This window comes from Berghia stephanieae, chromosome 12 (assembly GCF_034508935.2).
Source record: "Berghia stephanieae isolate SIO BIC M18660-M18661 chromosome 12, UCSD_Bste_1.3, whole genome shotgun sequence".
Classification (NCBI taxonomy): domain Eukaryota; kingdom Metazoa; phylum Mollusca; class Gastropoda; order Nudibranchia; family Aeolidiidae; genus Berghia; species Berghia stephanieae.
In genome coordinates, this window is record NC_088371.1 from 35,669,939 (window position 1) to 35,696,266 (window position 26,328).

General features: G+C 35.8%; 1 protein-coding gene across 1 annotated transcript in view; it reads left to right on the top strand.

Moving 5' to 3' along the window:
• The first annotated feature begins 1,283 nt into the window (after window positions 1–1,283).
• LOC144957529 (abdominal ganglion neuropeptides L5-67-like) overlaps window positions 1,284–26,328 on the top strand; it is a 76,772-nt gene continuing 51,727 nt past the window's right edge. The window contains exon 1 of the mRNA XM_078888879.1: window positions 1,284–1,446. The gene's annotated coding sequence lies outside the window, so the exon portion shown is untranslated. The remainder of the gene's footprint in view (window positions 1,447–26,328) is intronic.

Consider the following 26,328-nt stretch of genomic DNA (forward strand, 5'->3'; position numbering starts at 1 on the left):
CCTACTTTTTCGTGGCTCTCCATTCATCTTTCTTCCTTGACAGTAATGTTACATCTGTTTTGTCAGTTTTAACGTAAATTTGTTGATTTTGTAAGTCTCTTTGGATGTCTTTCACACTGACTTGTTTGAGGCCAATAAAGTCAATGTCGTCTGCATATGCAATTTCCATGGGTAGTTCGTTTTCAAAACGTAATTGGGCCGAAGGAACAGATTTACGCATATCTTTTAAAGCGTTTTCTATCTAGAAAAATGATAAATAAAACAGGGCTTAGGCTGTCTCCTTGTGGTGTACCGATGTTACGATATATATATATATATATATATATATATATATATATATATATATATATATATATATATATATATATATATATATATATATTATAAAAACAATATATCAATGCTCAACATTTTGATAAAAAGAGCTATTCATAAAATATCTCAAGTATAATTATGATCAGCTTCAACAATATTGTTTTGGGCATCACCAGGAAGTGCTGATGAGAGCGAATGCTCGAAACTATATTGTAGAAGTTGATCATAATTATACTTGAAATATCTCGTATATACATATATATATATATATATATATATATATATATATATATATATATATATATAATATTATATATATATATATATATAAGAGAGAGAGAGAGAGAGAGAGAGAGAGAGAGAGAGGGATAGATTGATTGTTTGATACAGTTAAAGACAGAAAGTTAGATACATAGATTGATAGATAAATAGATAAACATAAATAAACAGATAGATAGAAAGAGAAATAGATAGATAGATAGATAGATAGATAGATAGATAGATAGATAGATAGATAGATAGATAGATAGATAGATAGATAAATAGATGGATGATAAATGGATTTGTCGAGTGAAAAATAGATCGCGGGGGGAGGGGAAATAGAAAGAGAAGAAAGATGTATACATATCTGGTGAGACAGAGAAAGAGAGATGGGGAGAGGATAATATGAGAACTGGGTGTGAGCACAAAGCTTCATCGTGCATTGATACGCGAGTGTGAGCTCATTGATGCACGTGCAAAACTCCACTGGCTGAAGATATGGAAGTGAAATTGACAGTGAGAGAGAGAGAGAGAGAGAGAGAGAGAGAGAGAGAGAGAGAGAGAGAGAGAGAGAGAGAGAGAGAGAGAGAGAGGGGTCACCTGTTAAAAGTGCGGAGGAGGAATGTGAAACTAGAGAGAGAGAGAGAGAGAGAGAGAGAGAGAGAGAGAGAGAGAGAGAGAGAGAGAGAGACAAACTGTATATATAAGAGGGGTCGACACGGGAGCCTATCATTGAGGAACGGGTTTGAAGTGTTTGTTGTACTAAAAAACAAAGTTACTGGACCCTTGATCAAGAACTCCACGGGATAAAAAATTTCATAGATTGTAGCAGTTAGAACAAAGTAACAATAGACAGCAATTCATTGAAAAGTAAGTAAAGAAATTAAATAATAATATTTTATTGAACAAAGAGTGGGAGACTATTTCAGTTTAAAACAATAGAAAATAAGTTCGATTGGAACAATTGACTTTAGTAGAGGTAATTTTTTTTTTTAGAAATCCGAGCAAAAATTAGGAGCATTTTCCGTTATTAAATAACTGACAAAGTCAAGTAAAAAGACCAAAAAAAAACCAAAGAAAAAAACCAAACCAGTCTTTGGATTGTAGTCAACAAAAGGTAAGAGTTTATGTAAGTCTTTTTATCCCATCCTTTGTCATGTTATGAATTCTACAATCTTCAATGGCTTGTATTTGCAAAAGGCTCCACCGGCCCAATCAATGCAAATGGTCAATTACGGTCCAGTCAAAACAGGGAACACGTCACAGTAGATTACTTCGACGAGCGGGTGCATTCAAAACTGTTTTGAAGGTTTCCAAGCACTCGACGTTGTTTGTTCGTTGGTTTGTTTGTTTGCTTGTTTGTTTGCTTTGGAATTTTGGTTATATTTTGATTTCAGGTGTAGAATAATTGCTAACCAGTTAAATACCGTAATTTGGATAACACGTAATAAAAATGGAACAGAAAACTCGTCCTTCAAATAATATCTATTATAATTTTCCTCATCTTGTGAAGAACTTTCAAACTTGGAACTTGAATGAAGTTTTCCATTTGAAGTCTTAGGTTTAAACGTTTTTTTTTTTTGACAAGATGAGAGTCATTTTAATTGATCGATATTTGAAGGCCAAAATATTTAAATTGTGTCCTTTTTTCCAGTGCGGTAGATATAAACGTCTAACTCACTAATTACAAATTAATACTCAACTCTTAAGATTCCCAGCCTTTGGTCAACCTCGATCAAACAGAGGTCTTGTTTATAAATCAAGTTTAATGTTACTTTAAAAACCGCCCTCGGATCTTTTATAATTTGATCGTGTCGTATTTTATCTTTATTTGAAGTTGCTATCCATGGTATAATATTTATTTTTGTACAACCCTTTTCTTCTTCTTAACGACAAGAGATGAAGTGAGTAGGAAAGTGCCAGGAGACAATAGAGAATAAAAATTTCACTGCGGCGATGGGGTTTGAACCCGCGACCTTACTGGTACGACAACTCCGCCTGGTCGGAAAGAGCGTGACTCTACCGTAGGAGCTATCCACGATCCCAAAAAAGATCGTCTTTAACCCTAGTCATTATTAGAGGTCTCTCTTTTCCCGACTACTTGAGATCGCGGGTCCAACCCACACAACCTCCGCGAAGTTAGTTGGCCAGCAATTAAGCTTAATAGCCAATATTCTCAACACAAACATATAACATAGAAACAATTGAGACATTGAGTATGCTCCAGTATTTGGGGTGACTTTTTAATTCAGAAAAGTGAGTGGAGCAGGCACTTATGTTGGTAACAACAAGAGATGAAGTGAGTGGAAAAGTTTCGGGAGACAATAGAGAATAAAAATTTCGCGGCGGCGATGGGGGTTTGAACCCGCGACCTTACTGGCGTTCGCGTTCGCTCAGATGGTAAGTCTACTCTCCACCAAATATGCTGCTGTCCTCTGGGGGTCCTTCAGGCTCCCGTGTAGCTTACTTTACTCCTCATGCTGGTTGGGGCATCGGCAGTCAGTGACCAATATTTTCTTTTAACCTTCTCCTTAGCAACTAGACTACAGGAAAATCGTCACATTTGTTACGATCTAACCAGCACTTTTATCATTCAGATTTCTTTTAAAAAATCACACAATTTAAAGAAAAATCTTGTATTGTATCTATAAAAACGTGACACTGTGTTGTAGAATTCATTTTGCTGATCAATCTTATGCATAGAATGTATTTAATGCTTTTCTGTTTGAGTAAGAAAAAATATTTTTGTGTTGGGTGGGTGTGAAATTTTGGGGAAAATTCTGAAAATGGTTGGTAAGGAAAGGTTTAACCCTCTCCTTACCAAATACAGGAAAATCGTTACATTTGTTACGATTCCAACTAGATACTTTTATATCAGTCAGTTTTCTTTTGTAATCACAAAATTTGAAGATTTTAAATGTCATGGTTATAAGAACTTTATTCTACGATGTACATATATTTATTTATTTTGAATAAATTTCAATTGAGCTATATATAGCGCAATATCCACTAAATGTGGTCAAAGCGCTTTACAACAGCAACATTTAACACGTAGGACGAAACATAACGCCTGTTAGGCGATATCACAATTTTTCGGACAAAGCCAACGCTGTTAACGGCCAGGTACTCATTTTACACCTGAGTACGGTGAGAGAAAGTGAGTAAAGAGCTTTTTCCAAGAACTCAACTATGCGCCGAGCTCGAGGCTCGAACCCAGGACCTTCCGATCCGAAAGCGAGTGTCATACCACTAGACCACATAGCCGCATACCGAATAGTGGCTTTAAAATGAATTGTTATGTTAGGACGGGTCTGATGTTTAGTGGAGAATAGTGAAAAAGATCGGTAAGGAGAGAGTTAAGGGCAGAGAGGGTTGACCAATTCTGCAGGAATCGAGGCTCGAACCCAGGACCTTCCGATCCGAAAGCGAGTGTCATACCACTAGACCACATAGCCGCATAGCCGAATAGTGGCTTTAAAATGAATTGTTATGTTAGGACGGGTCTGATGTTTAGTGGAAAATAGTGAAAAAGATCTGTAAGGAGAGAGTTAAGGGCAGAGAGGGTTGACCAATTCTGCAGGATGTGTTCAACTGTTATACTTCCTGTTCCGTAGGGGCTCTGACTTGTAGTTCCCACCTTGAATTTATTATTTAATTATTTTTTTTTAACCTCAGGAATGGGAGACACCCAATGTTTGTCGTCACTTTGCCAGTTTAGATTTATCCCTGTCTTTCAATACGACAATAAACAGGTATAGGGATATTGACCTTTTAAAAAAGAAAACCAAAAACCTTGAATTTGGTATGGAGGTCGGTGGCTTAACCCTCTCCTTACCATGTACAGGAAAATCGTCACAAAAGTTACGATGCAACTAGCATTTATCTCATTCTAATTTCTATTGTTTATCACAAATATAAAAGAAAATATTGGTTTTGTTATAGCTATGAAACTGGACACTGTGTTGTCGAGCTCAATTTGCTGAACAGTAATATGTAGTATAGAGAATGTACTTGTTGCTTTTCTGTTTGAGTAAGAACATTATATTTTTGTGTTGGGTGGGTGGGAAATTTCAGGGACACTTCTGAAAATGGCTGGGAAGGAGAGAGTTAATACTTTTCATACTTATTATTCCGAAGCTTCTTGCAGCTTTGTATTCACTTCGAAATTTAACTGACGCTAAATGGCTGATACCTGATTGAGGCAGCATGAGAATAACATGCTAAGACAAAGCGACATTCGAATTCGGCGCAAAATCTCAATCAAAATAACTCCCCCCGCCCCCCTCCCGCTAGGGCCAATTAAATGTTTTGGTGAAAGAAATGATAACCTTGGTTCAATTTATAGTACTTTTGTAGGAAGTAGGTTTGGATTACAATATTATTTATGCCTTTCAAGACCGGCCGCACTTTGCGGCCATTGGCCAGTAGAACAGATTCTGCTCTGGCCGCCCAGTGCGGCCAATGGCGCTGAAAGAGTTAAGCAACATTCTGTTTGGTTTAATAATAAAAAAAACCCAACAAAACAACAGAACTATTGTTATCCATTTTCAGAGCTGCAAAACATATTTTCTTGTTTTGGTTAAAAAGCTATAAATCAATTGTTGAATGGATGAAGATGACTCCCATAGCGGGATTCGAACTCGGGGACCTACCGGTTCGAAGGCGAATGTGATAACACAAAGACTGCAAAGACCCGCCGTTTAATTTTTGTTTGTTTTTTTTTTCTTTCGGCTGAATAGAGATATATATCCGAAACATTCATCGTTTGCGTATAATTCAAATATGTTTGATTGGTTTCTTATTGCATAAATTTGGGAGTTAAAATTGTTCTGTGCAGCCCATTAAAATGTTTCGCCAACGACCACAGAATGACTGGCATATCTAACTGTTTTTTTTACAGATTGATATTAAAAATATAATTGAGCTTTTATAGAACGCAATATCCACTAAACATGCTCAAAGCGCTTTACAAAGGGCCCCTGGTCAACAGCAACATTTAACATGAAGGACGGGACATGACGCCTGTTAGGCGATATTACAATTTTTTCGGACTTAGACAACGCTGTTAACGGCCAGGTACTCATTTTACACCTGAGTACGGTGATAGAATGTGAGTAAAGAGCCTTATCCAAGGACTCAACTATGCACCGAGCGAGGCTCGAACCCAGGACCGTCCGATCCGAAAGCGAGTGTCACACCACTAGACCACATAGCCGCACATATATGTGACCCATCGTCTTAAAGCCGTATTATGTCGGAACGAACCAGATGCTTAAAAGTCGAATTAAATGTTAAACTGGTCAAAAATATACACTGTTGGCATTAAAACCCCAAAATATGGCATCCATTCTCCTCAATAAAGCGTATAAACTCAACACAAGTCTGATATTTCTGGCTATAAATTCAATTTTCAACATCTTAACCAACCCGACTTAATACCGTTTTGAGGCGAAAGGTCACATATATTATACGAGTCACTTGCAAACATATCTTCTATTAAATAAAAGTTACTTTTATCACCCTTTGACTCAAATAATTATTCATAAGATCTGCTAGGGCATAATGATATTTATGTCCTTTCATGTTGTGAATCGCTTTTTTTGGCCACCGTGTTGCCAGATACATTTGCGCGCACCTACAGACTTTATTGCCGGATCGATTTTGATGGTTGATGATTCGCTCAAAAGATTCGTCTTGATCTATGTTAATTTCCACTATAAATACAATAATCAAAATAAAGGAATACCTGTTCGTAATTGCCTTTATTTTCCCACAAATATAGCGGATTCTCCACTAGTTTGTTTTTGTTTATTTTGTTTTGTTTTTTTTAAAGTATTAAACGTAACCGATAGCATTGGGTTTTATCGATTTCATGAAACGTTTTTTTTTTCACTTTTTGTCAAAATAAATAAGTAAATAAGTAAATGAATAAACAAATAAATAAATAAATATTAAATAAATAAATAAATAAAAGAAGCCAATAAACAAATATAATTTTTTTCCATCAATTGGTTTCATTTTTTATTGTTGTTCACTCGTAATACTTTTCAACAGTCGTAACGTCACTTCCTTCCTAATGACGCATGGTAACTTAGTAACACTGGCTCTAAACTATCGGAACAATGGCGGACGCCCGTATGAAATATTTCCCCGGCGAGCATAAAAGCGTATCCAGAGGGGGAAAAAACATAAATTTGATCATGTTTTGACTTTTACACATTCTGATCACAAGGCATATGAAAGTTCTAGCCAGCATGAAGAATAAAAAGTAATGATTTTCTTTGTTTAGAACCAAGATGGCGGCCGTTGCCGGGCGGCGTGACTGCAGACTACTGAATCCAATTGATACATATCGTTTAGGAAAAAAAAAAGATAAAATCCGCCAATCGGATATAATGAACTAACACAGAAAACTATGTGTAACCTTAAAACGTTTATAGTCTGACTGATATAATTTATTGAGAACAACTCTTAAAATTAGATTGCTTTTCCAAGGACTCAACTATGCGCCGAGCGCGAGGCTCGAACCCAGGACCTTCCGATCCGAAAACGAGTATCATACCACTAGAATACATAGCAAAATAAAGTTTTTCCCTGATTTCAAAGACTTTTATTATTCTAAAATCATAATAAATATTTTCATCTCGTTTTCACCGCGTTCTATGGAAAAGTCACACAAGTACGCCAATTCATTAGTCATTCATCCACCTTACATCGCGTCACCGGAGTTCCGTCTCCCTACAGAGGTTGAATGTCATGGAACACCGTTCTTCACGCTCAAGGGCCATTGCCTTACCTTACCGGAGTCCCACCTCCCTACAGAGGTTGAATGTCATGGAACGCCATTCTTCACGCTCAAGGGCCATTGCCTTACCTTACCGGAGTTCCGTCTCCCTACAGAGGTTGAATGTCATGGAAAACGCCATTCCTTCACGCTCAAGAGGCCCATTCACGTCAGCAGTCGATTATCTTTTTGCCAGTTGTTGTTGCCTCCACATTTCCTATCCAGGACTTCCTCGGTTTTCCCCGTGCCTTTCTGTCAGCTACTTATCCCTTCAGCACTGATTTATTTTGAATGGTATTGTGTCTCCGAATATGTCTATAATTGGACTCTCAGAATTCTTCAGTATTACCCACATCTCAAAGGCATCCACATTACATTACAAAATTTAGCAATATCAACATGAACTTTAAAAGACCGCATTTTTCTGTCTTTTTATTTCGGAATATCAACAGTACAACAACAACAACAACAACAACAACAACAACAACAACAACAACAGCAATAACAAAAACAACAAACTCTGTGTAATGCGATTCCATGAACGAAACCATCAGAATTAGCTCAACAGCTCTTCATAGCTCAGTTGACAGACGATCCCGATAATTATTTTTTTAAAAAACAACAACCCCCCCCCCCACAAAACAAACAAACAACAAACAAAAACATTAAAAAAACACCCTCACCCCCCCCCCCCCCCCCCCAAAAAAAAAACAGCAAAAACAAAACGGCTATTTAAATGTAATTGGGAGGGGAAAAAGACAATCCAAAAGTCATTGTTTGTCAAGGGCATATTCGGCATTTGCACAAAATAGCCGTAGGCTCATATTTTACTTACTTCTTCATTTATTTTTATTTTATTTATTTTCTTTTTTTAATTTTTTTTTTATTTCACCGATAGCTATAAATCAGTGATGATAATGGCAATTTGTCAAAAAAGAGGAAAATGTATCGGACCATCGGACAAACTCAAGCCGAAATGCAAAAATTACATAATATAATATACAATAAGATAGTTTTGTAACATTATATAATATACTTATTTATCCTATACTTATTTATCCTTTCCGGAAAATAATTTTAAAGGCTCACAATATTAATCATACTGCTATCTAGCCTACATCAAGCGATGATAAACTTTTGGCCCAAAGTCGATGTCACTGCAACCTAGTGGGGTTATGCAGTTTATAAATTAGACCCATGAATATCTAACAACTTGCAAAACACAGTCTATCTAAACAAAGAAAATATGTAAATTAGAATTGAGTATGAATGATTTCTTTTTTCCAATCCTAAACAAAATAGTCTATTCATTCCAATGACCACTGGCCTTGTGTCACTTTTGACATTTGGTGCCATCCTGTCTAGGTTGACGTCATAAAAACGCGAGTGTCACCAAAATTTATGCAACTGAGCACAGGTGTCAAAATTTGACACATACAAGACACGATGGTGATTTTAAAAAAATCCATCCATCTACCGTGTAGCCACCTGAGTGTTTTTTCATAGAAATAGGTTTGACACTGAAACGACATTTAAAATCTTAAAATTCGATTCGCGATCCGGATATCGAATATCTTATTTGTACGACTTCAGAATATACCACAAAAGTAAATTTTTTGGGCAATTGACCTTCGCCCAAACGATTAGTCGGATTGTTAGATGTTGAATTGAATATAGTCAAATTAATTTTGTTGGTTATCGAATTATTGAGAGAATGATCATATTTAGATCTATGCCAACAGTTAGTTTGACAGTTCACATTAAATCGGGTTTAGCATCTGTTCGTTCGAATATACCGTTTTGAGACGATAGGTCACATATGCACAAAATAGTTATAGGCTCATGTTATATTTATTCATTCATTTATTTATGTTTTTTTTTTATTACCAATAACTATAACTGTCTATATATAGATATGCTTAATAACTTAGATTGTATCCCATTTTGATGAATATTAACGACGCACAGAATAAAGACTGGATTCCACATTCCTCCTCCTCGGGGGAGGCGCAGGCTGTTCGCGAACTTCTATAGATAGTATGCGCTTGGCTAAGAAGTTCATAAAATTGCCATCCGGAAGTATAACGGACCAACACACAAAACTATGTGTAACCATGAACTTTTATAGTCTGGATAATACCGTTTAGTGAGTATTACTCATAAACGTGGATGGCAAAAAACAATAACAAAGACCAGAGTGACGTCAACTTCATTCTATCTATAGGGTAGCTACGACGCGTTTCCAGATAGATGGATTGGTAGAGCCAGCTGGACTCGATAGCCTGGCGGCCTGGGTCAACTCACGTACGCAGTATGACTTTTTCCTATTTTTATAATTTTTGTAAATTGAACTTTTTTATAGCGCAATATCCACAAAACGTGCTCAAAGTGCTTTTCAAGGGGTCCCTAACCAACAGCAGCAACACGTTATACGTAGAACGAGACATAACGCCTGTTAAGCGATATTTCAAAAACATTTTCGGACAGAGACAACGTTGTTCACGGCCAGGTACTCATTTTACTCCTTAGTACGGTGAGAGAATGTGAGTAAAGAGCCTTTTCCATTGAATCAATCAACTATGCGCCGAGCGAGGCTCGAACCCAGGACCTCCCGATTCCTCCTCCTTGGGGGCAGGCTGAGGACTTCAATACGACAAATAGATGGATTGGTCGATGTAGACTCGATAGTCTTGCCTGGGTCATGTGACGTTCCCTGGGTCACCTGACGTTCCCAGTATGACTTTTTCCTATGGGTCTACATCAGATACATATTTTATTCAGCTCCCACACCAGATGCAGGGACGATTACCATTTTTTTAAAAAAGAGCTGTTATTGAATTCATCCCACCACAAAAAATACAAAACACAAGGAAATAGCTCGAAAATTGGCTGAATTTGCTTGTAGGTAGCCATGGCTACCAAAGCGAGGCGCATTGAGTAAATAACAATAATGATGATGATGATGATGATGCTGATGATGATGATAATAATAATAATAATAATAATAATAATAATAATAATAATAATAATAATAATAATAATAATGATAATAAATAAAAAAGAAGAAGAAGAAGAAGAAGAAGAAGAGAAGAAGAAGAAGAAGAAGAAGAAGAAGAAGAAGAAGAAGAAGAAGAAGAAGAAGAAGAAGAAGAAGAAGAAGAAGAAGAAGAAGAAGAAGAAGAAGAAGAAGATTACTACTAATAATGATAAAAAGAATGATAATAAGTAACTTCGGAACTGTTGACTGTAAACAGCTTTTTTAGGGGTTATAAAATAAATACTTTACGTTATTTCGAAACAAAAGAATTATCATTTGGAAAAAATCATACAGATCATACATTTAAGTTTGAAATTAAACTTTTAAAATCGACTTGCTTAAAAGTCTGCGGTAAGAGGGGGGGGGGGGGGGGGACGGATTCATTTTTCCACAGGAATTTTTGAATCTTGTTGTAAACTAATTTAGCGTTTATAAGGGAAAAGTAGTGTGAGTTTTATAAGCCTAAAGTTAGCCATTATTATTGAGATAAAGATTTATATCATAGAAACTCTTATGATTGCAAAAATCGCAAAGACTTCCGAGAGTATTTTATATATAGAGAATTAAGAGGTATCTAAGATAAACACTTGAGATTTAGACCCACTGTCCAAATAGAATGGAAATGGCCCTCCGCATGGCGGAAGTCATCGTATTTTAACAAAGGAAAAGAAGACAACGCCCATTTTGTTGAATGTCCTTTCTTTTACGTTCATGCCTCATACATACACATACACACACTCGAATACACATTCATATAATTGACACCAAGCATGCGGGCGTAGACAAACAAATTGACCTCTTTATGAAATCTCTTTGATTCAATGTAATAACAAACACCTCTCTTTTAAAGTACAGTATTTAATCAGTTCTAAGGAATAGAATGAAAACTGCTTTGTTCTATAGAAATTCTATATTTTTAAAATCACAATGCAATAGGTGAATTTAGCATCGCGTGTTTAACCTTTAAGCTTTACTCTATTGGAGGCATGCGTTGTCACCAATTCTGTCCCTTAGTTGTGCCCAACTCAATAACTTAAAATTGATTGATGGATGGATGGATAGATAGATAGATAGATAGATAGATAGATAGATAGATAGATAGATAGATAGATAGATAGATAGATAGATAGATGAGGATAGATAGTGATAGAGAGACAGTATATCTGTTTTTATACAAATGTGTGAGCATATATATATATATATAAATATATATATATATATTATAGATATATATATATATATATAATATATATATGTGTGTGTGTGTGTGTGTCTCGCTGTGTGTGTGTGTGTTCAGATGCAAGTGCGCGTTGATTTGGCTGGGTTATTTTTAATTTAACCAATCTACCACAAATATTCTACTATTCTTTCTGCGTTGAAAAATTTAACATGTTTGTATTGTTATTTCTATGGCTTTAAAGAAAGATTATAATGAATGAATGATTGAATGATTGAATAGATTCAAACGCTTTTGTTATTCATTAGAATGAATGGCGAGATGACACCTTTGGTAAATTATTCACAACGTTGCTTTGTTTGGATGGTTTTCAGTCATCTCTCTATCTGTCAATCTGTCAACAATATGCTGTATAGAATATAGCCTAATATTGGCAGATATAATGTTTGTTAAGAGCCATGTCACTTATCTGTCACTTTAGGCAACAATCTTCATGTAAATCTTAAATGGCGAGATTTTATTCAGATCACAAACAAATTGGAAGATCAAATAGTATTTGATTTAATTATTTATCGATTACACGTTTGAAGTGTCTTGTGTCATTTTTGTAAGACTGTAAACTTTAACCCGGCTTAAAGGCAGGTTTAACCCATTAACTGCGAACCAGGATCTTTCTTTTGGATGGATAGATAGATAGATAGATATATATATATATATATATATATATATATATAGATAGATAGATAAATATATATATATAGATAGATAGATAGATAAATAGATAGATAGATAGATAGATAGATAGATAGATAGATAGATAGATAGTGTATAGATAGTGATAGAGAGACAGTATATCTGTTTTATACGAATATATGATTTCTTCTATCTCAATATAATCACAGAATGCATCGCTTACACAAAGGCAGTGGCAATAATATATTATGATGTGACTCAAACTCTTATTGAAATCTGAGTTGCGATTCTGATACATCTCTATTTGTGAAATCAATGAAGTCTGTGTTACATTCATATCCCTCTTTTTCTTTAAACTAGTGTTAGGGATAACAATTATTCCGTACATCATCATCATCATCATCATCATCATCATCATCATCATCATCATCATCATCATCATCATCATCATCATCATCATCATCATTAGTTCGAAGATGACGTCACTCTTGTCTTTGTTATTGTTTTTTGCCATCCGCGTTTATGAGTAATTCTCACTGAACTGTATTAACCCGACTATAAACGTTCATGGATACACACAGTTTTGTGTGTTGGTCCGTTATACTTCCGGATGGCAATGTTATGAGCTTCTAAGCCAAGCGCATACTATCTATATAGAGCAATATCCACTAACGCGTGTACATATAATATACAGGTCTAACATCCGAACCCACTTAAGGGCCTAGTTTAACATTATTGTAACAGACAATGTTTTGCGTAATTTGGCCAACCACCCTTTGGCTAAGAAGCTCACAACATTGCCATCCGGAAGTATAACAGACCAACACACAAAATTACATGTAACCGTAAACGTTTTATAGTCTGGTTAATACAAGTTTAGTGTAACCATGCACTTTTATAGTCTGGAAAGTACAGTTAAGTCAGAATTACTCATAAAACGTGGATGGCAAAAAACAAAAACAAACCCAAAACAAACAATAACAAAGACCCCGAGTTACGTCAACTTCATTCTATCTATATTCTATGAGGTAAGGCATTATTGTTTTCTTTAGCACTACTAACAAAAACTAGGTTTATCGCTTTATTTTGGATGAATTGTTCGGGGAATGTCAGTCAGCGAGTGCACAAAATCTACGGGTATCTATCTATCTAGATCACATTGTGAACGCAAGGAAATAGGAAAATGGACCGAAGATGAAAAAAAAAAAAGGGGGGGGGGGGGGGATGAGATGAGAAAAATACAACACAGTGTCACGTTTTTATAGCTATAATTAAACATTTTTCATTCAATTTTGTGATTTACATAAGAAATCTGAATGATAAAAGTGCTGGTTCGATCGTAACGAATGTGACGATAATTCTATGGCTGGTAAAGAAAGGGTGCGGCTATGTGGTCTAGTGGTATGACTCTCGCTTTCCGATCCGAAGGTCCTGGGTTCGAGCCTCGCGCTGGGCGCATAGTTGAGTCCTTGGAAAAGGCTCTTTACTCGCATTCTCTCACCGTACTCAGGTGTAAAATGAGTAGCCTGGCCGTTAAACAGCATTGTCTTTGTCCTAAAAATTGTAATTTCGCCTAACAGGGGTCATGTCCCGTCCTGCATGTTAAATGTTGCTGTTGACCAGGGACCCCTTGTAAAGCGCTTTGAGCATATTTAGTGGATATTGCGCTATATAAAGCTCAATTTTAATCCTAACACGACATGCAATGGCTTAAACTAGAAATAAATATTTCTCCATTTAAAAGTCATGGATACTCCGTCATCATTTAACAAAGTCACGGAAGATCGATGTGTTTGTCATTCATGGGCTTGATGGGTAATTAGTAAGTCAGTGTACCAGACAGAGGCTGGACGATGGAAAAAAAACCCTGAACCGATGGCCGATGACGTCATTTATTCTTTGATGTTAAAAACTTCAAAGAGACTAAGAAAAACAAACTCGGTTGTAAAACGACTCAGCCGATGTTTTCAATTACATCATTGTATCGGTTTAGAGTTGAGAGACTGAATGAAGTTTTGACGTCTTCGAGTTATTTATTTGTCATTTATTTATTCATGTATACACTTTAGCATTTATATAGATAGTTCAAAGATGACGTCACTCAGGTCTTTGTTATTGTTTTTGCCATCCGCGTTTATGAGTAATTCTCACTGAACTGTATTAACCCGACTATAAACGTTCATGGATACACAGCTTTGTGTGTTGGTCCGTTATACTTCCGGATGGCAATGTTATGAGATTCTAATCCAAGCGCATACTATCTATATAGTGCAATATCCACTAGCGCGTGTACATATAATATACAGGTCTAACATCCGAAACCACTTATGGGCCTAGTTTAACATTATTGTAACAGACAATGTTTTGCGTAATTTGGCTAACCACCCTTTGGCTAAGAAGCTCACAACATTGCCATCCGGAAGTATAACGGACCAACACACAAAACTATGTGTAACCGTAAACGTTTATAGTCTGGTTAATACAGTTTTGTGTAACCATGCATTTTTATAGTCTGGAAAGTACAGTTAAGTCAGAATTACTCATAAAACGTGGATGCCAAAAAAAACCCCCAAAAAAACCCAAAACAAACAATAACAAAGACCCCGAGTTACGTCAACTTCATTCTATCTATATTCAATGAGGTAAGGCATTCATTGTTTTCTTTAGCACTACTAACAAAAACTAGGTTTATCGCTTTATTTTGGATGAATTGTTCGGGGAATGTCAGTCAGCGAGTTCACAAAATCTAAGGGAATCTATCTATCTAGATCACATTGTGAACGCAAGGAAATAGGAAAATGGACCGAAGATGAAAAAAAAGGGGGGAATGAGATGAGAAAAATACAACCAACCCCCCCCCCCCCCCCTCCCCCCCCCCCCCTCGCACCCCCCCCCCCCCCCCCCCCCCCCCCCAAATCTGTTTCTCTCTTTTGCTCAGTCAAATAATTTCATTTGTTCTGATCGGGTTGATGTTTTTGTTATTTTGTCATTTCCCCGGTTGATTTGTTGTGTGTTGTCGTCACCTGACCCTGACTTCCATTTCCGGTTTAGATAAACTGTCCAATGGCAGGCAGCCCGTCGATGACCTAGTGTTTGGGGAAGACGTTCATGGTCGACGTTGTGATGGAAACGAAAACAAAACAAAATCCCTTCATCCAATGACGATATCCGACTTTCTTACATTCACAAAACAACTTTCACCCAATTAGCCTAGAAAATTAAAAAATCATAGATATAGCGAAATATTTAAATGGTCGTGAACTTGTTAAAATGTCTTAAACTCAAGACTTTAGAAGTCTTGGGTTCACTCCCCTATAAAAATGTCGCGGTCATCTCATAATATTTTATTGGTTAATACATTATACGATTTTACAGTACAAACGATGAATATAATATGTTTTGTTAGTGATGGTAGTATTGTTCTTGTGTTTGTAAATGTTTTGTGCGTGTGTGTGTGTGTGTTTGTGCCTGTGTATGTATGTATGAGTGTGTGTGTGAGTGTATGTGTGAGTGTGTGTATGTGTGTGTGTGTGTTTGTGTGTGTCAGTGCCGGCCTGTTGATACTCCAGTTTTAAGAGAGATAGCAAAACAATTGGATTCAATAGTCTGATGTCACGTCCGCCCAGGAACCTGCAGCTTGGTTCTAAACAATGAAAATCGCTACTTTTTAATCTTCGTGCTGGCTAGAACTTCTTCACATGTCTTGTGATCAGAGTCTATAAAAGTCAAAACATGATCAGATTTACAGTGTTTTTCTCCTCCTGTTATGCTCGTCGGAGAAGTATTCCTTACGGGAGTCCGCCATTGTTCCGATAGCTTAGAACCAGTTACTAAGTTACTATGCGTCATTACGAGGGAAGTGACGTCACGACTGTTGAAGCCTATTATGGGACAGTTTTATTTATATTACTTTTACTAATCACTCCAAAGGGGAGTGAACTTTTAGGCTTTAACATAAATGAATTGTATTTGGCTGTTTGCCAAGTGTGTCGTGTGTAAGATTAATTTGTATTTACAAGAAATTAATGCCGAGCACAATAGTCTTGACCACAGCTCCGGTCACGTATTTAAACATCTTGCCAGAAAAACTCTTCCATCAAGTATTGATAGATTTGAATAACCATAATCTTGGCAAAAACTCTCAAACCCGGAACCTCGCAAAGCCACAGATTTGAGAGTTTTTGCCAAAATATATTATAATATTATAATAATATATAATAATAATAATAATAATAATAATAATAATAATAATAATAATAAATAATAATGATTATATATATATATAATATATATATTATATGTATATATATATACTTTATTCATCCAAGAAAATGGAAATTTGTTTAAATTCATAATAAATAAATCCCCTTTATTCATCCCTAAGGGGAAATTTTTCTTTAGGATCTATTCCAATTGAAGACTGGAATAACCCAGGCGTCAGCCGCAGTGCAGCTAAGGCTAGGTGACTTGCTCAAGGCCACACAACGCGGCGGGTGATCGAACTCGGTACCTTTCGGGCACGAAGCAAAGACCATACCGCTGAGCCACGCTGTTCCAAGTCATTTAAATTGATCGATATTTGAAGGGCGAGTTTTCTGGCCAAATAATGTTTAAATACGCGTTTTTCAGAGCAAGGGAGATAACTGGCGAAACGTGTCCTTTTACGTAGTACACCACAGTCTGAGGCAGACGTTCGAAGAGAAATTGGTTTCTTTGAGAGACGGCCGGCTTTTACTCGTCTTGTTTTGTTTTGTTTTGTTTTTTTTTTTGTTGTTTTTTTTTTAAAGAGGCATAGATATCATCATTGTCATCTTGATTGACCGTTGTAGTCTATCAAAGCCATATGTGACTCCTCGTCTCAAAACGGTATTAAGTCGGGATGATTAAGATGCTGAAAATGGAATTGGTAGCCAGAAATATCGTGCTTAAGTTGAGTTTATATGCTTTATAGAGGAGAAGGAATATCATATTTTACTGTGGTAAATACCAACGTTTCATATTTTAGACCAGTTCAACTATATATATATATATAATTTGACTTTTTAACATCTGGTCAATCCCGACATAATACCGTTTTGAGACGAGGGGTCACAAATGGTCTAGAGAAGGAATTTACTCTCACTGTTTCCATAGCTTAAACTCTCTTCATACCAGCTATTTTTAGAATTTCCCCCGAAAATTCACTCCCTCCCAGCACAAAAATAGGCTTTTCTTACTCAAACAAAAAGTAACAAGTGAGCTCTACAGCACAGTGTTTAGTATTTCTAGACTGTAATCAAAGCATTTCTTTAAATTTTGTGAAGTACAAGAGAAATCAGAATGAGAAAATTGTCGTCGTAACGATTGTGACGATTTTCCTATGGGTGGTAAGGAGAGGGTAAAAACATAAAATAGAAATTGCATGCTAACCTTTTGATAAGACGTTTGTTTATCACTAAGTAAGAAAGACTTTTACGTTAGATATAACAGACCAAAGGGGAATCAATAGATCAGTTGGTAGAGCACTCACTTCACACGTTATAGAGACCGGGATTGAACCCGGGTGCAGTAGAGATTTTTATTATGAACCCCCCCCCCCCCACCGCGTTCATTCATCAGTGCTTAGGTAGCTGAGTCCGTTAAATATGGCAGAAAATACTTTGCGATAGACTAACGTCCTGCCTATCCAAATGGTAGCAAGAAACTGCTAATTTCCGTTTAACTCACTCAACCCTAACACCGACTATGTCCGTAGTTTACCCGGGGTTACTTTTACCCCGTGCCTATTTATTACATTTTTCTGAGACAAATTATAGGCGTAGTATCAAAGCTAATGTTTTTAGTTTTTCATGTTAATGGTAGTTGAAAAAACCTATCTATGTACATGCTCATTTTAATATATTTTTTTCCAATTTTGAAAAGTAGCAAAAAGTTCTAGGATTGAGTGAGTTAAAGCTATAGAATGAAATCCAGCTACGTGATCCCAATAACTCAGAAGGACTACCAACAAACCCAGTTACATCGCAAAGTAAAGTCCCAGGTTTGAGAGATGTTTTCCCCCAAGATAAATAACGGTCATTTAAATCGATTGATATTTATTTATTTGAAGGACGAGTTTTCTGGTCAAAATTGTTTTAATATGTGACCCTTCGTCTCAAACTCGTATTAAGTCGGGATGATTAAGATGCTTAAAATGAAATTTGTAGCAAGAAATATCATGCTTAAATTGAGTTTATATGCTTTATAGAGGAGAAGGAATATCATATTTTACTGTGGTAAATACCAACGTTTCATTTTTTTTGACCAGTTTAACTATAATTTGACTTTTTAGCATCTGGTCCATCCCGACATATACCGTTTTGAGACGAAGGGTCACATATGTGGTTTTCAAGAGTAGGTGCAGCACGTAACTGGTTAAAGTAAAGTCAAACAACGCCAGGAAAGAACTAAAACTGTCTCCGCCACTCACTGTTATTCCACATTAATTATTTGTTTACAGACAGTGAGATAAAAAGGGGGGTATAAATAGTACTGGTGTTAGTGGTATATCGTTTTGTGCCGTGACTACAACACATTAGTCAAGCGTGACTAAGACGGCATTGTCTGTCTCTCGTCAGCAAGGAACGATGACGATAAGACGTCAAGATGTTGATGATACTCTTGAAGTCTTTACTTTAAATCTTGTTGTAATACGATGGTGTTGCGGCTATGTGGTCTTGTGGTATGACACTCGCTTTCGCATCGGAAGGTCCTGGGTTCGTGCGTAGCCATCGTTATATTATTTTATTATAGCCTGATACTGAAACCCAAAAAGACTGGCAGTTTGACGTCATTATTTGGTTTTTGCACCGCCTAGTGAGTTGTTAGCGGTGTTCAAGGAAACAAGCTATTTCATTGGTTGAACTATTGAATATAACTCACTATTTGTTTTCTTTTGTGGCCAAAGACTGGCATTTAACGTCATTTTTTGGTCAGTATCAGGCTATAACTTTACGATGGCTACGGTTCGTGCCTCCCTCGACGCATAGTTAGTTGAGTCTTAGAAAATGGTCTTTATACTCACATTCTCTCTCCGTACACCACACCGGTGTAAAATGAGTACCTGGCCGTTAAAAGCGTTGTCTCTGTCGGAAAAAAAAAATTAAATTTGTATTATCGCCTAACAGTCAGGAGTCATGTCTCGTTCTACTTTTTAAGTGTTGCTGTTGGTCAGGGACCTTTTGTAAAGCGCTTTGAGCACGTTTAGCGGATATTGAGCTGTATAAAAGCTTAAGTTTTTACATCCCGACATAATACCGTTTTGAGGCGGCGGGTCACGTGTATGAGGCAGTGTCCAACTTTCGTTTTTGTAACATTTTGCCAAAATCCATGCTACGTATTGAAAAACGTGGAACAACCATTGTCTATACGATTTTCGGTTATACACCAATGCTACGTTATTTTGAAAACAAACGATGGGAAAATTCCATTGTTTCTATACGATTTCTCTGGGTTATATACACCAATGATAAGTTATTTTGAAAACAAACTATGGAAAAATACCATTGTTCCTATCCGATTTCTCTGGGTTATATACACCAATAATAAGTTATTTTGAAAACAAAAACTATAGAAATATTCCATTGGTTTCTATCCGAGTTATCTGGCTTGCATAATGAATATGAACTAAAAACATCAGATCTAAATTACTTTTACATTATTACCTGAACAAGGACCCTTTTTCAAAACGGTTAGTCGGTGCAATGCTAAAGTCAAATTAATAACTGGTCAAATTAATCGTGTATTTACACAGTAAATATGAATCCTTCTCATAAGAAAAACTACTAAGCATGATATTTTTGGCTACAAATTCCATTTTAGCTCTTAATATCCGACTTAATACCGTTTTGAGACGAAGGGTCACAAAGACTCTATAAATTTTTAAATGTTGGCCACAAAATTCATCCTTTAAAAATCGATCAACATTATGAATGATCGACAACTTGATTTGACGGATCGGGAGGCCTTCCGAAAGCTCCTACATCCCCAGTATTCTTGTTCTTGTAGGCGGTTTGGGAGGGGGAAAACTTATCTTATAATGTTCTAGTAGGGGGTTTGGAGGGGGGAGACTTTAAAAAAAAGAAGAGTTTTCTCCCTCCCAAACTCCCTACTATCTAGAACATTATTTTTTTAAAAACAAGAATACTGGGGATGTAGGAGCTTTCGGAAGGCCTCCCGACGGATCACAACATTCTTTTCTTAGTGGGAGTTGAAAGAACCAAAACAATATCACTCTCACATGATTTGAACACATTTTACAAAGTTAATTTTTTTTTAATTGAGCTTTATATAGGGCAATATCCACTAAACGTGCTCAAAGCGCTTTACAATTGCCCCTGGTCAACAGCAACATTTAACATGTTGGACGGGACATGACGCCTGTTAGGCGATATTACAATTTTTCGGACAAAGACAACGCTGTTAATGGTCAGGTACTCATTTTACACTTGAGTAAGGTGAGAGAATGAGTGTAGAGAACCTTTTCCAAGGACTCAACTATGCGCCGAGCGCGAGGCTCGAACACAGGACCTTCCGATCCTAAAGCGAGTGTCATACCACTAGACCACATAGCCGCACAAAAAATAAATACCTTCAATTTCATTGTGCCTTCATTGATTTACATCGTTAATAAACATTCCGAAAACAAGAAAAATACACACAACAACAACAACAACAACAACAACAACAACAACAACAACAACAACAAAATAGCCGGCGTGTTTTTATGTCGAGACATTCAGACAATTTTCCAGTGCCAGATTAATTTAGGAAAAAATGCCAAATAAATTACTGGAAAATTCGGAATGGTCAAAGTAAATGCCAACAATTTAGACCCATCACACTTGCAAGTAATAAATGCGCATAGAAGTGGATAACAATCTTGAATTTCTTATCCCATTTTCATGGTTGGTGTCTAGACAGGACTTTTATTTTGTTTAATGACCAATTTAAAAATTTGGCATTTAAAGTCCCAAATTGGCATCCGTGACCGACATTTCGTCTGGGAGTCCCTCTGAATTATTATTATTATTTATTTTAAATTTATTATTATTATTATTATTAATTATTATTATTTATTATTATTTTATATTATTATTATTATAATTATTATTATTATTATTATTATTATTATTATTATTGTTATTATTATTATTATTATTATTATTATTATTATTATTTTATTATTTATATATTATTATTATTAATTTATTATTATTATTATTATTATTATTTATTATTATTTTGTTGTACGTATTGGTTGTATTACGATTGTTGAATTTTTTTTGTGGCTATAAATGGTATCAGTTTTTTTTTTGGTTCCATTTACTATTTTTTTCCACTTTCATGTATGTTGCCATCAAATTGTGTGATTTTTTGGCGAAAGCCTAAGATTGAATAAACTCTGAAACCTTTGAAACTTCTGAAAATGCTGTTATAATTAATCCCTAACTGTAGATAACTTCAATTCACCGAAAAATGAAGCGTTTTTACAAAAAATTAGTTATGAAATATCTATGAAAATTTTCTTTTCGGAAGCTTGTGAATTGGAATCAGTAGTCTGATGTCACGCCGCCCGGCAACGGCGGTCATCTTGGTTCTAAACAAAGAAAATCATTACTGTTTATTCTTCATGCTGGCGAGAACTTTTCATATGTCATGTGATCAGAATGTGTAAAAGTCAAAACAAGATCAAATTTATGTTTTTTTCCCCCTCTTGATACGCTTTTATGCTCGCCGGAGAAATATTTGATACGGGCGTCCACCATTGATTGTTCCGATAGTTTAGAGCCAGTGTTACTTAGTTACCATGCGTCATTAGGAAGGAAGTGACGTTACGACTGTTGAAGAGTATTATTTACCGCGATAAAAATAACTCATGTAATAAACCCAAACCTGTGAAAGAATGCTTATATTATATTTTATCTTAATGTATATATTGGTTTACTCATAAATCTATATGTATTTATTCCATTCAGACTATCTGTCTTTATATCTGTTTAACCATTTATCTATTGATCTATATTTCTATCTATCTATCAATTCATCTGATCTACCTCTCTCTCTCTCTCTCTCTCTCTCTCTCTCTCTCTCTCTCTCTCTCTCTCTCTCTCTCTCTCATCTTCCTTCATTAAAAAATATTCTTCTACCACTCGATCTCATTTCCTGATGTGATTCTATTTACCTGCCTGCCTCACCGATCCATACTGTCAATATAAGCATTTCAAACTAAAGCTTCGTGGGTTTTTCTTCTTCAAAACAAACTATAAAATATTATACTATATTATATTACCCCCAGTTCAAATACAACACATTTTACAATCAACCAATCAAATGTTTATTTTAGGCAATAGTCATAGATAGCACCTCTCTAAACAAATTATTCTTACAATTATAATCATAAAGGGATACATTCTTTTAGTAAATCGTTTTTAGCTCAAACATTTTTAAAATTTCATAATAAATAGATATATATTAAATTATTTTTTTTAAACAAATAAATTTTAAAAAGCAAATATTATACAAAAATATAAACAGCATACAAAACGTTTTGATAATTCTGGTGGCGAAGGACGATAATCAGTAAACACGAGGGGAGAAATGTTTCCTCACTAATTTGAAGAATCGGAGAAATTGCCCAGAATTGCGTATCATTAATTTGAAAATTGGAAATAATGAATGAATTTAGTGTGTGGCCAGGGCAGGGGTGAGGAAATAGGTTTGGAAAATACACAACGCTTCCTCATTTGGTTGTGGTTTTCTTCCTAATTTGTTAATTCTAGTTCAACCTATCTGTTATTGTCTATTTGTCTACCATCTATGTATGTACTATGAGTTTATATGTCTATCTATCTGTCTATCTGTCTATCTATCTATCTGTCTATCTATCTATCTATCTGTCTATCTATTTATCTATCTATCTATATATCTATCTATCTATCTATCTATCTATCTATCTATCTATCTATCTATCTATCTATCTATCTATCTGTCTATTTATTTATCTCTCTCTCTCTCCCTCTCTCTCTCTCTCTCCCTCTCTCTCTCTCTCTCTCTCTCTTCTCTCTATTTTTTCTATATCTTTATATATATATATAATATATATAATATATATATATATATATATATATAATATATAATATATATAATATTATTATTATATTTATATATATATATATATTATCTATCTATCTACCTACCTATCTATTGATCTATCTTTCTATCTACCTACCTACCTATCTATCTATCTATCTATTTAACTATATATACATAATCTATCTATCTATCTATCTACCGACCTACCTACCTACCTACCTATTTATCTATTTATCTTTCAATCTATCTATCTATCTATCTACTATAGATATATGTTGTTAGATGATGAATATTTAGTTCCTTTGATTACGCTATAACAATTTACTCTTCCCTTTACTATAGATAGTATGCTCTTGGCTAAGAAGCTCACAACATTGCCATCCGGAAGTTTAAGGGACCAACACGCAAAACTGTGTGTATCGATGAACGTTTATAGTCGGGTTAATACAGATTAGTGAGCATTACTCATAAACGCGGATGGCAAAAAACAATAACAAAGACCTGAGTGACGTCATCTTCGAACTATCTATACGGTAATACTTGAAAGTGCGAAAAAAAAAAAAAAAAACAACCCAACAAAAACTCTCCAAAGATTTCATGTGTAAAATATTTCATCAACTTATCTTTGTACCCTTGTTCCTCTTGTGGGGCTATGTAGTCTTGTAGTATGACACTCGCCTTCGAATCGGAAGGCCCAGGGCTCGAGTCCCGCTTTGAGAGTCCTTGGAAAAGGCTCTTTACTCATAATATTCTTCCACCGTACTCGGGTGTAAAATGAGTACCTGTCCATTATGTGCGTTGTTTGTTTCTGTCATAAAATTTTTTTTTATTATCGCCAAACAAGCGTCATGTCTCGTACTACGTATAAATGAAGTTTTGTTATTGGCTTGTGACCCATTGTAAAGCATTTTGAGCACATCTAGTTGATTTTACGCTATATAAGAGCTCAATTATTTATTTTAAAATATCTCTCGTCGGTTTGATACTTTTTCGATTACAACGTGGACTTTTGTCTTTCAATTCAATAGAAGGAACGAAATTGACGTTATTCAGCTCTTTGTTACTGTTTCTAGACAGCCATTTTAGTGATTAGTTCTCACTACATAATATTAATCATAATACCCATCTTAAAGGTTATAGGTACATAATTTTGTATGTTGATGATACTTTTTTTTATGTGGCTGGCTGGCGGATGTTGGGAGTGTTTGACATAAACGCACAGCACAGCATCATGAATGTACTGTAAAACCTCGGGTTTTATGGGGTCTCATAACGATACTTTCGGGGATAGGCCTGGTCGTTCCAAAGTCCAAAGTAGAAGCTAAGCGTTATATATTATAATAATAACCCAGATATTATTATTGGTGGTCTTATAATATGTGACCCTTCGTCTCAAAACGGTATTAAGTCGGGATGATTAAGATGCTTAAAATGGAAATTGTAGCCAAAAATATCATGCTTAAGTTGAGTTTATATGCTCTATAGAGGAGAAGGAATATCATATTTTACTGTGGTAAATACCAACATTTCATATTTTAGACCAGTTTAACTATAATTTGACTTTTTAGCATCTGGTCCATCCCGACATAATACCGTTTTGAGACGAAGGGTCACATATGTGATGGGGGGGGGGGGGAATAACACCCAATCATACCAAAACACAACTCGGTGACTTGTTTAAATAATATCACTCAGGGGGCGCTTGCTTATTGGACTTGTAAATATAGTGTTTACAAGGGTCAAATAAAAAACAAATTTAGGTCAATTATTTCATATCATTTGATCATCGCCTTTTTAGTAGATAGCTGCTACTTGTCTGTGTTTGTTACCCGGTCAGTTCCATAGATTATTCATATTTATCACAATATTTTGACATACTTCCTTACGACTTATGCCTCTTGGCTCCTGGCGAAGCATGGGGGCTGAACCGTAGCCATCGTTAACTTATAGATAGTATGCAGATGACGTCACTCAGGCCTTTGTTATTGTTTTTGCCATCCGCGTTTGTGAGTTGTTCTCACAAAACTGTATTAACCAGACTATAAAAGTTCATGGTTACACAGAGTTTGTGTGTTGGTCCGTTATACTTCCGGATGGCAATGTTGTGAACTCCTTGGACAAGCGCATTCTATCTATAGCCTGACACTGACACCAAAAAATGACGTCAAAAGACAAGTCTTTGGCCACAAAAGAAAACAAATCGTGAGTTGTATTCAATAGTTCAACCAATGGGACCACTTGTTTCCATGAGCTCTACTAACGACAATTCACTAGGCGGTGCAAAAACCAAATAATGACGTCAAAATACCAGTCTTTTTTGGGTTTCAGTGTCAGGCTATAGATAGTTCGAAGATGACGTCACTCAGGTCTTTGTTATTGTTTTTTGCCATCCGCGTTTATGAGTAATGCTCACTGAATTGTATTAACCCGACTATAGATAGAATGCGCTTGGCTAAGAAGCTCATAACATTGCCATCCGGAAGTATAACGGATCAACACACAAAACTGTGTATATCCATGAACGTTTATAGTCGGGTTAATACAGTTCAGTGAGCATTACTCATAAACGCGCATGGCAAAAAACATTAACAAATACACGAGTGACGTCAACTGCATACTATCTATAACTTAACGATGGCTAGGCCTGAACAGTATTCTTCCATCTTATGCTGTCCTCGGCAAAAAGACCGTTGCCTCACTCCAGGTAACATTGGAGACACACAAATCTTGGTGCGTGAAGGCTTCTCCCCCAAGTCTGTTTTTGGACGTTTCCTGAGCGCACAATAGCGTAATATCCACTAAACGTGCTCAAAACGCTTTACAAGGGGTCCCAAGCCAACAGTAACATTTAACATTTAGGACGAGACATCATGCCTGTAAGGCGATATTACATTTTCTTTCGGACAGAGAAAAACGCTGATAACGGCCAGCCAGGTACTCATTTTACAT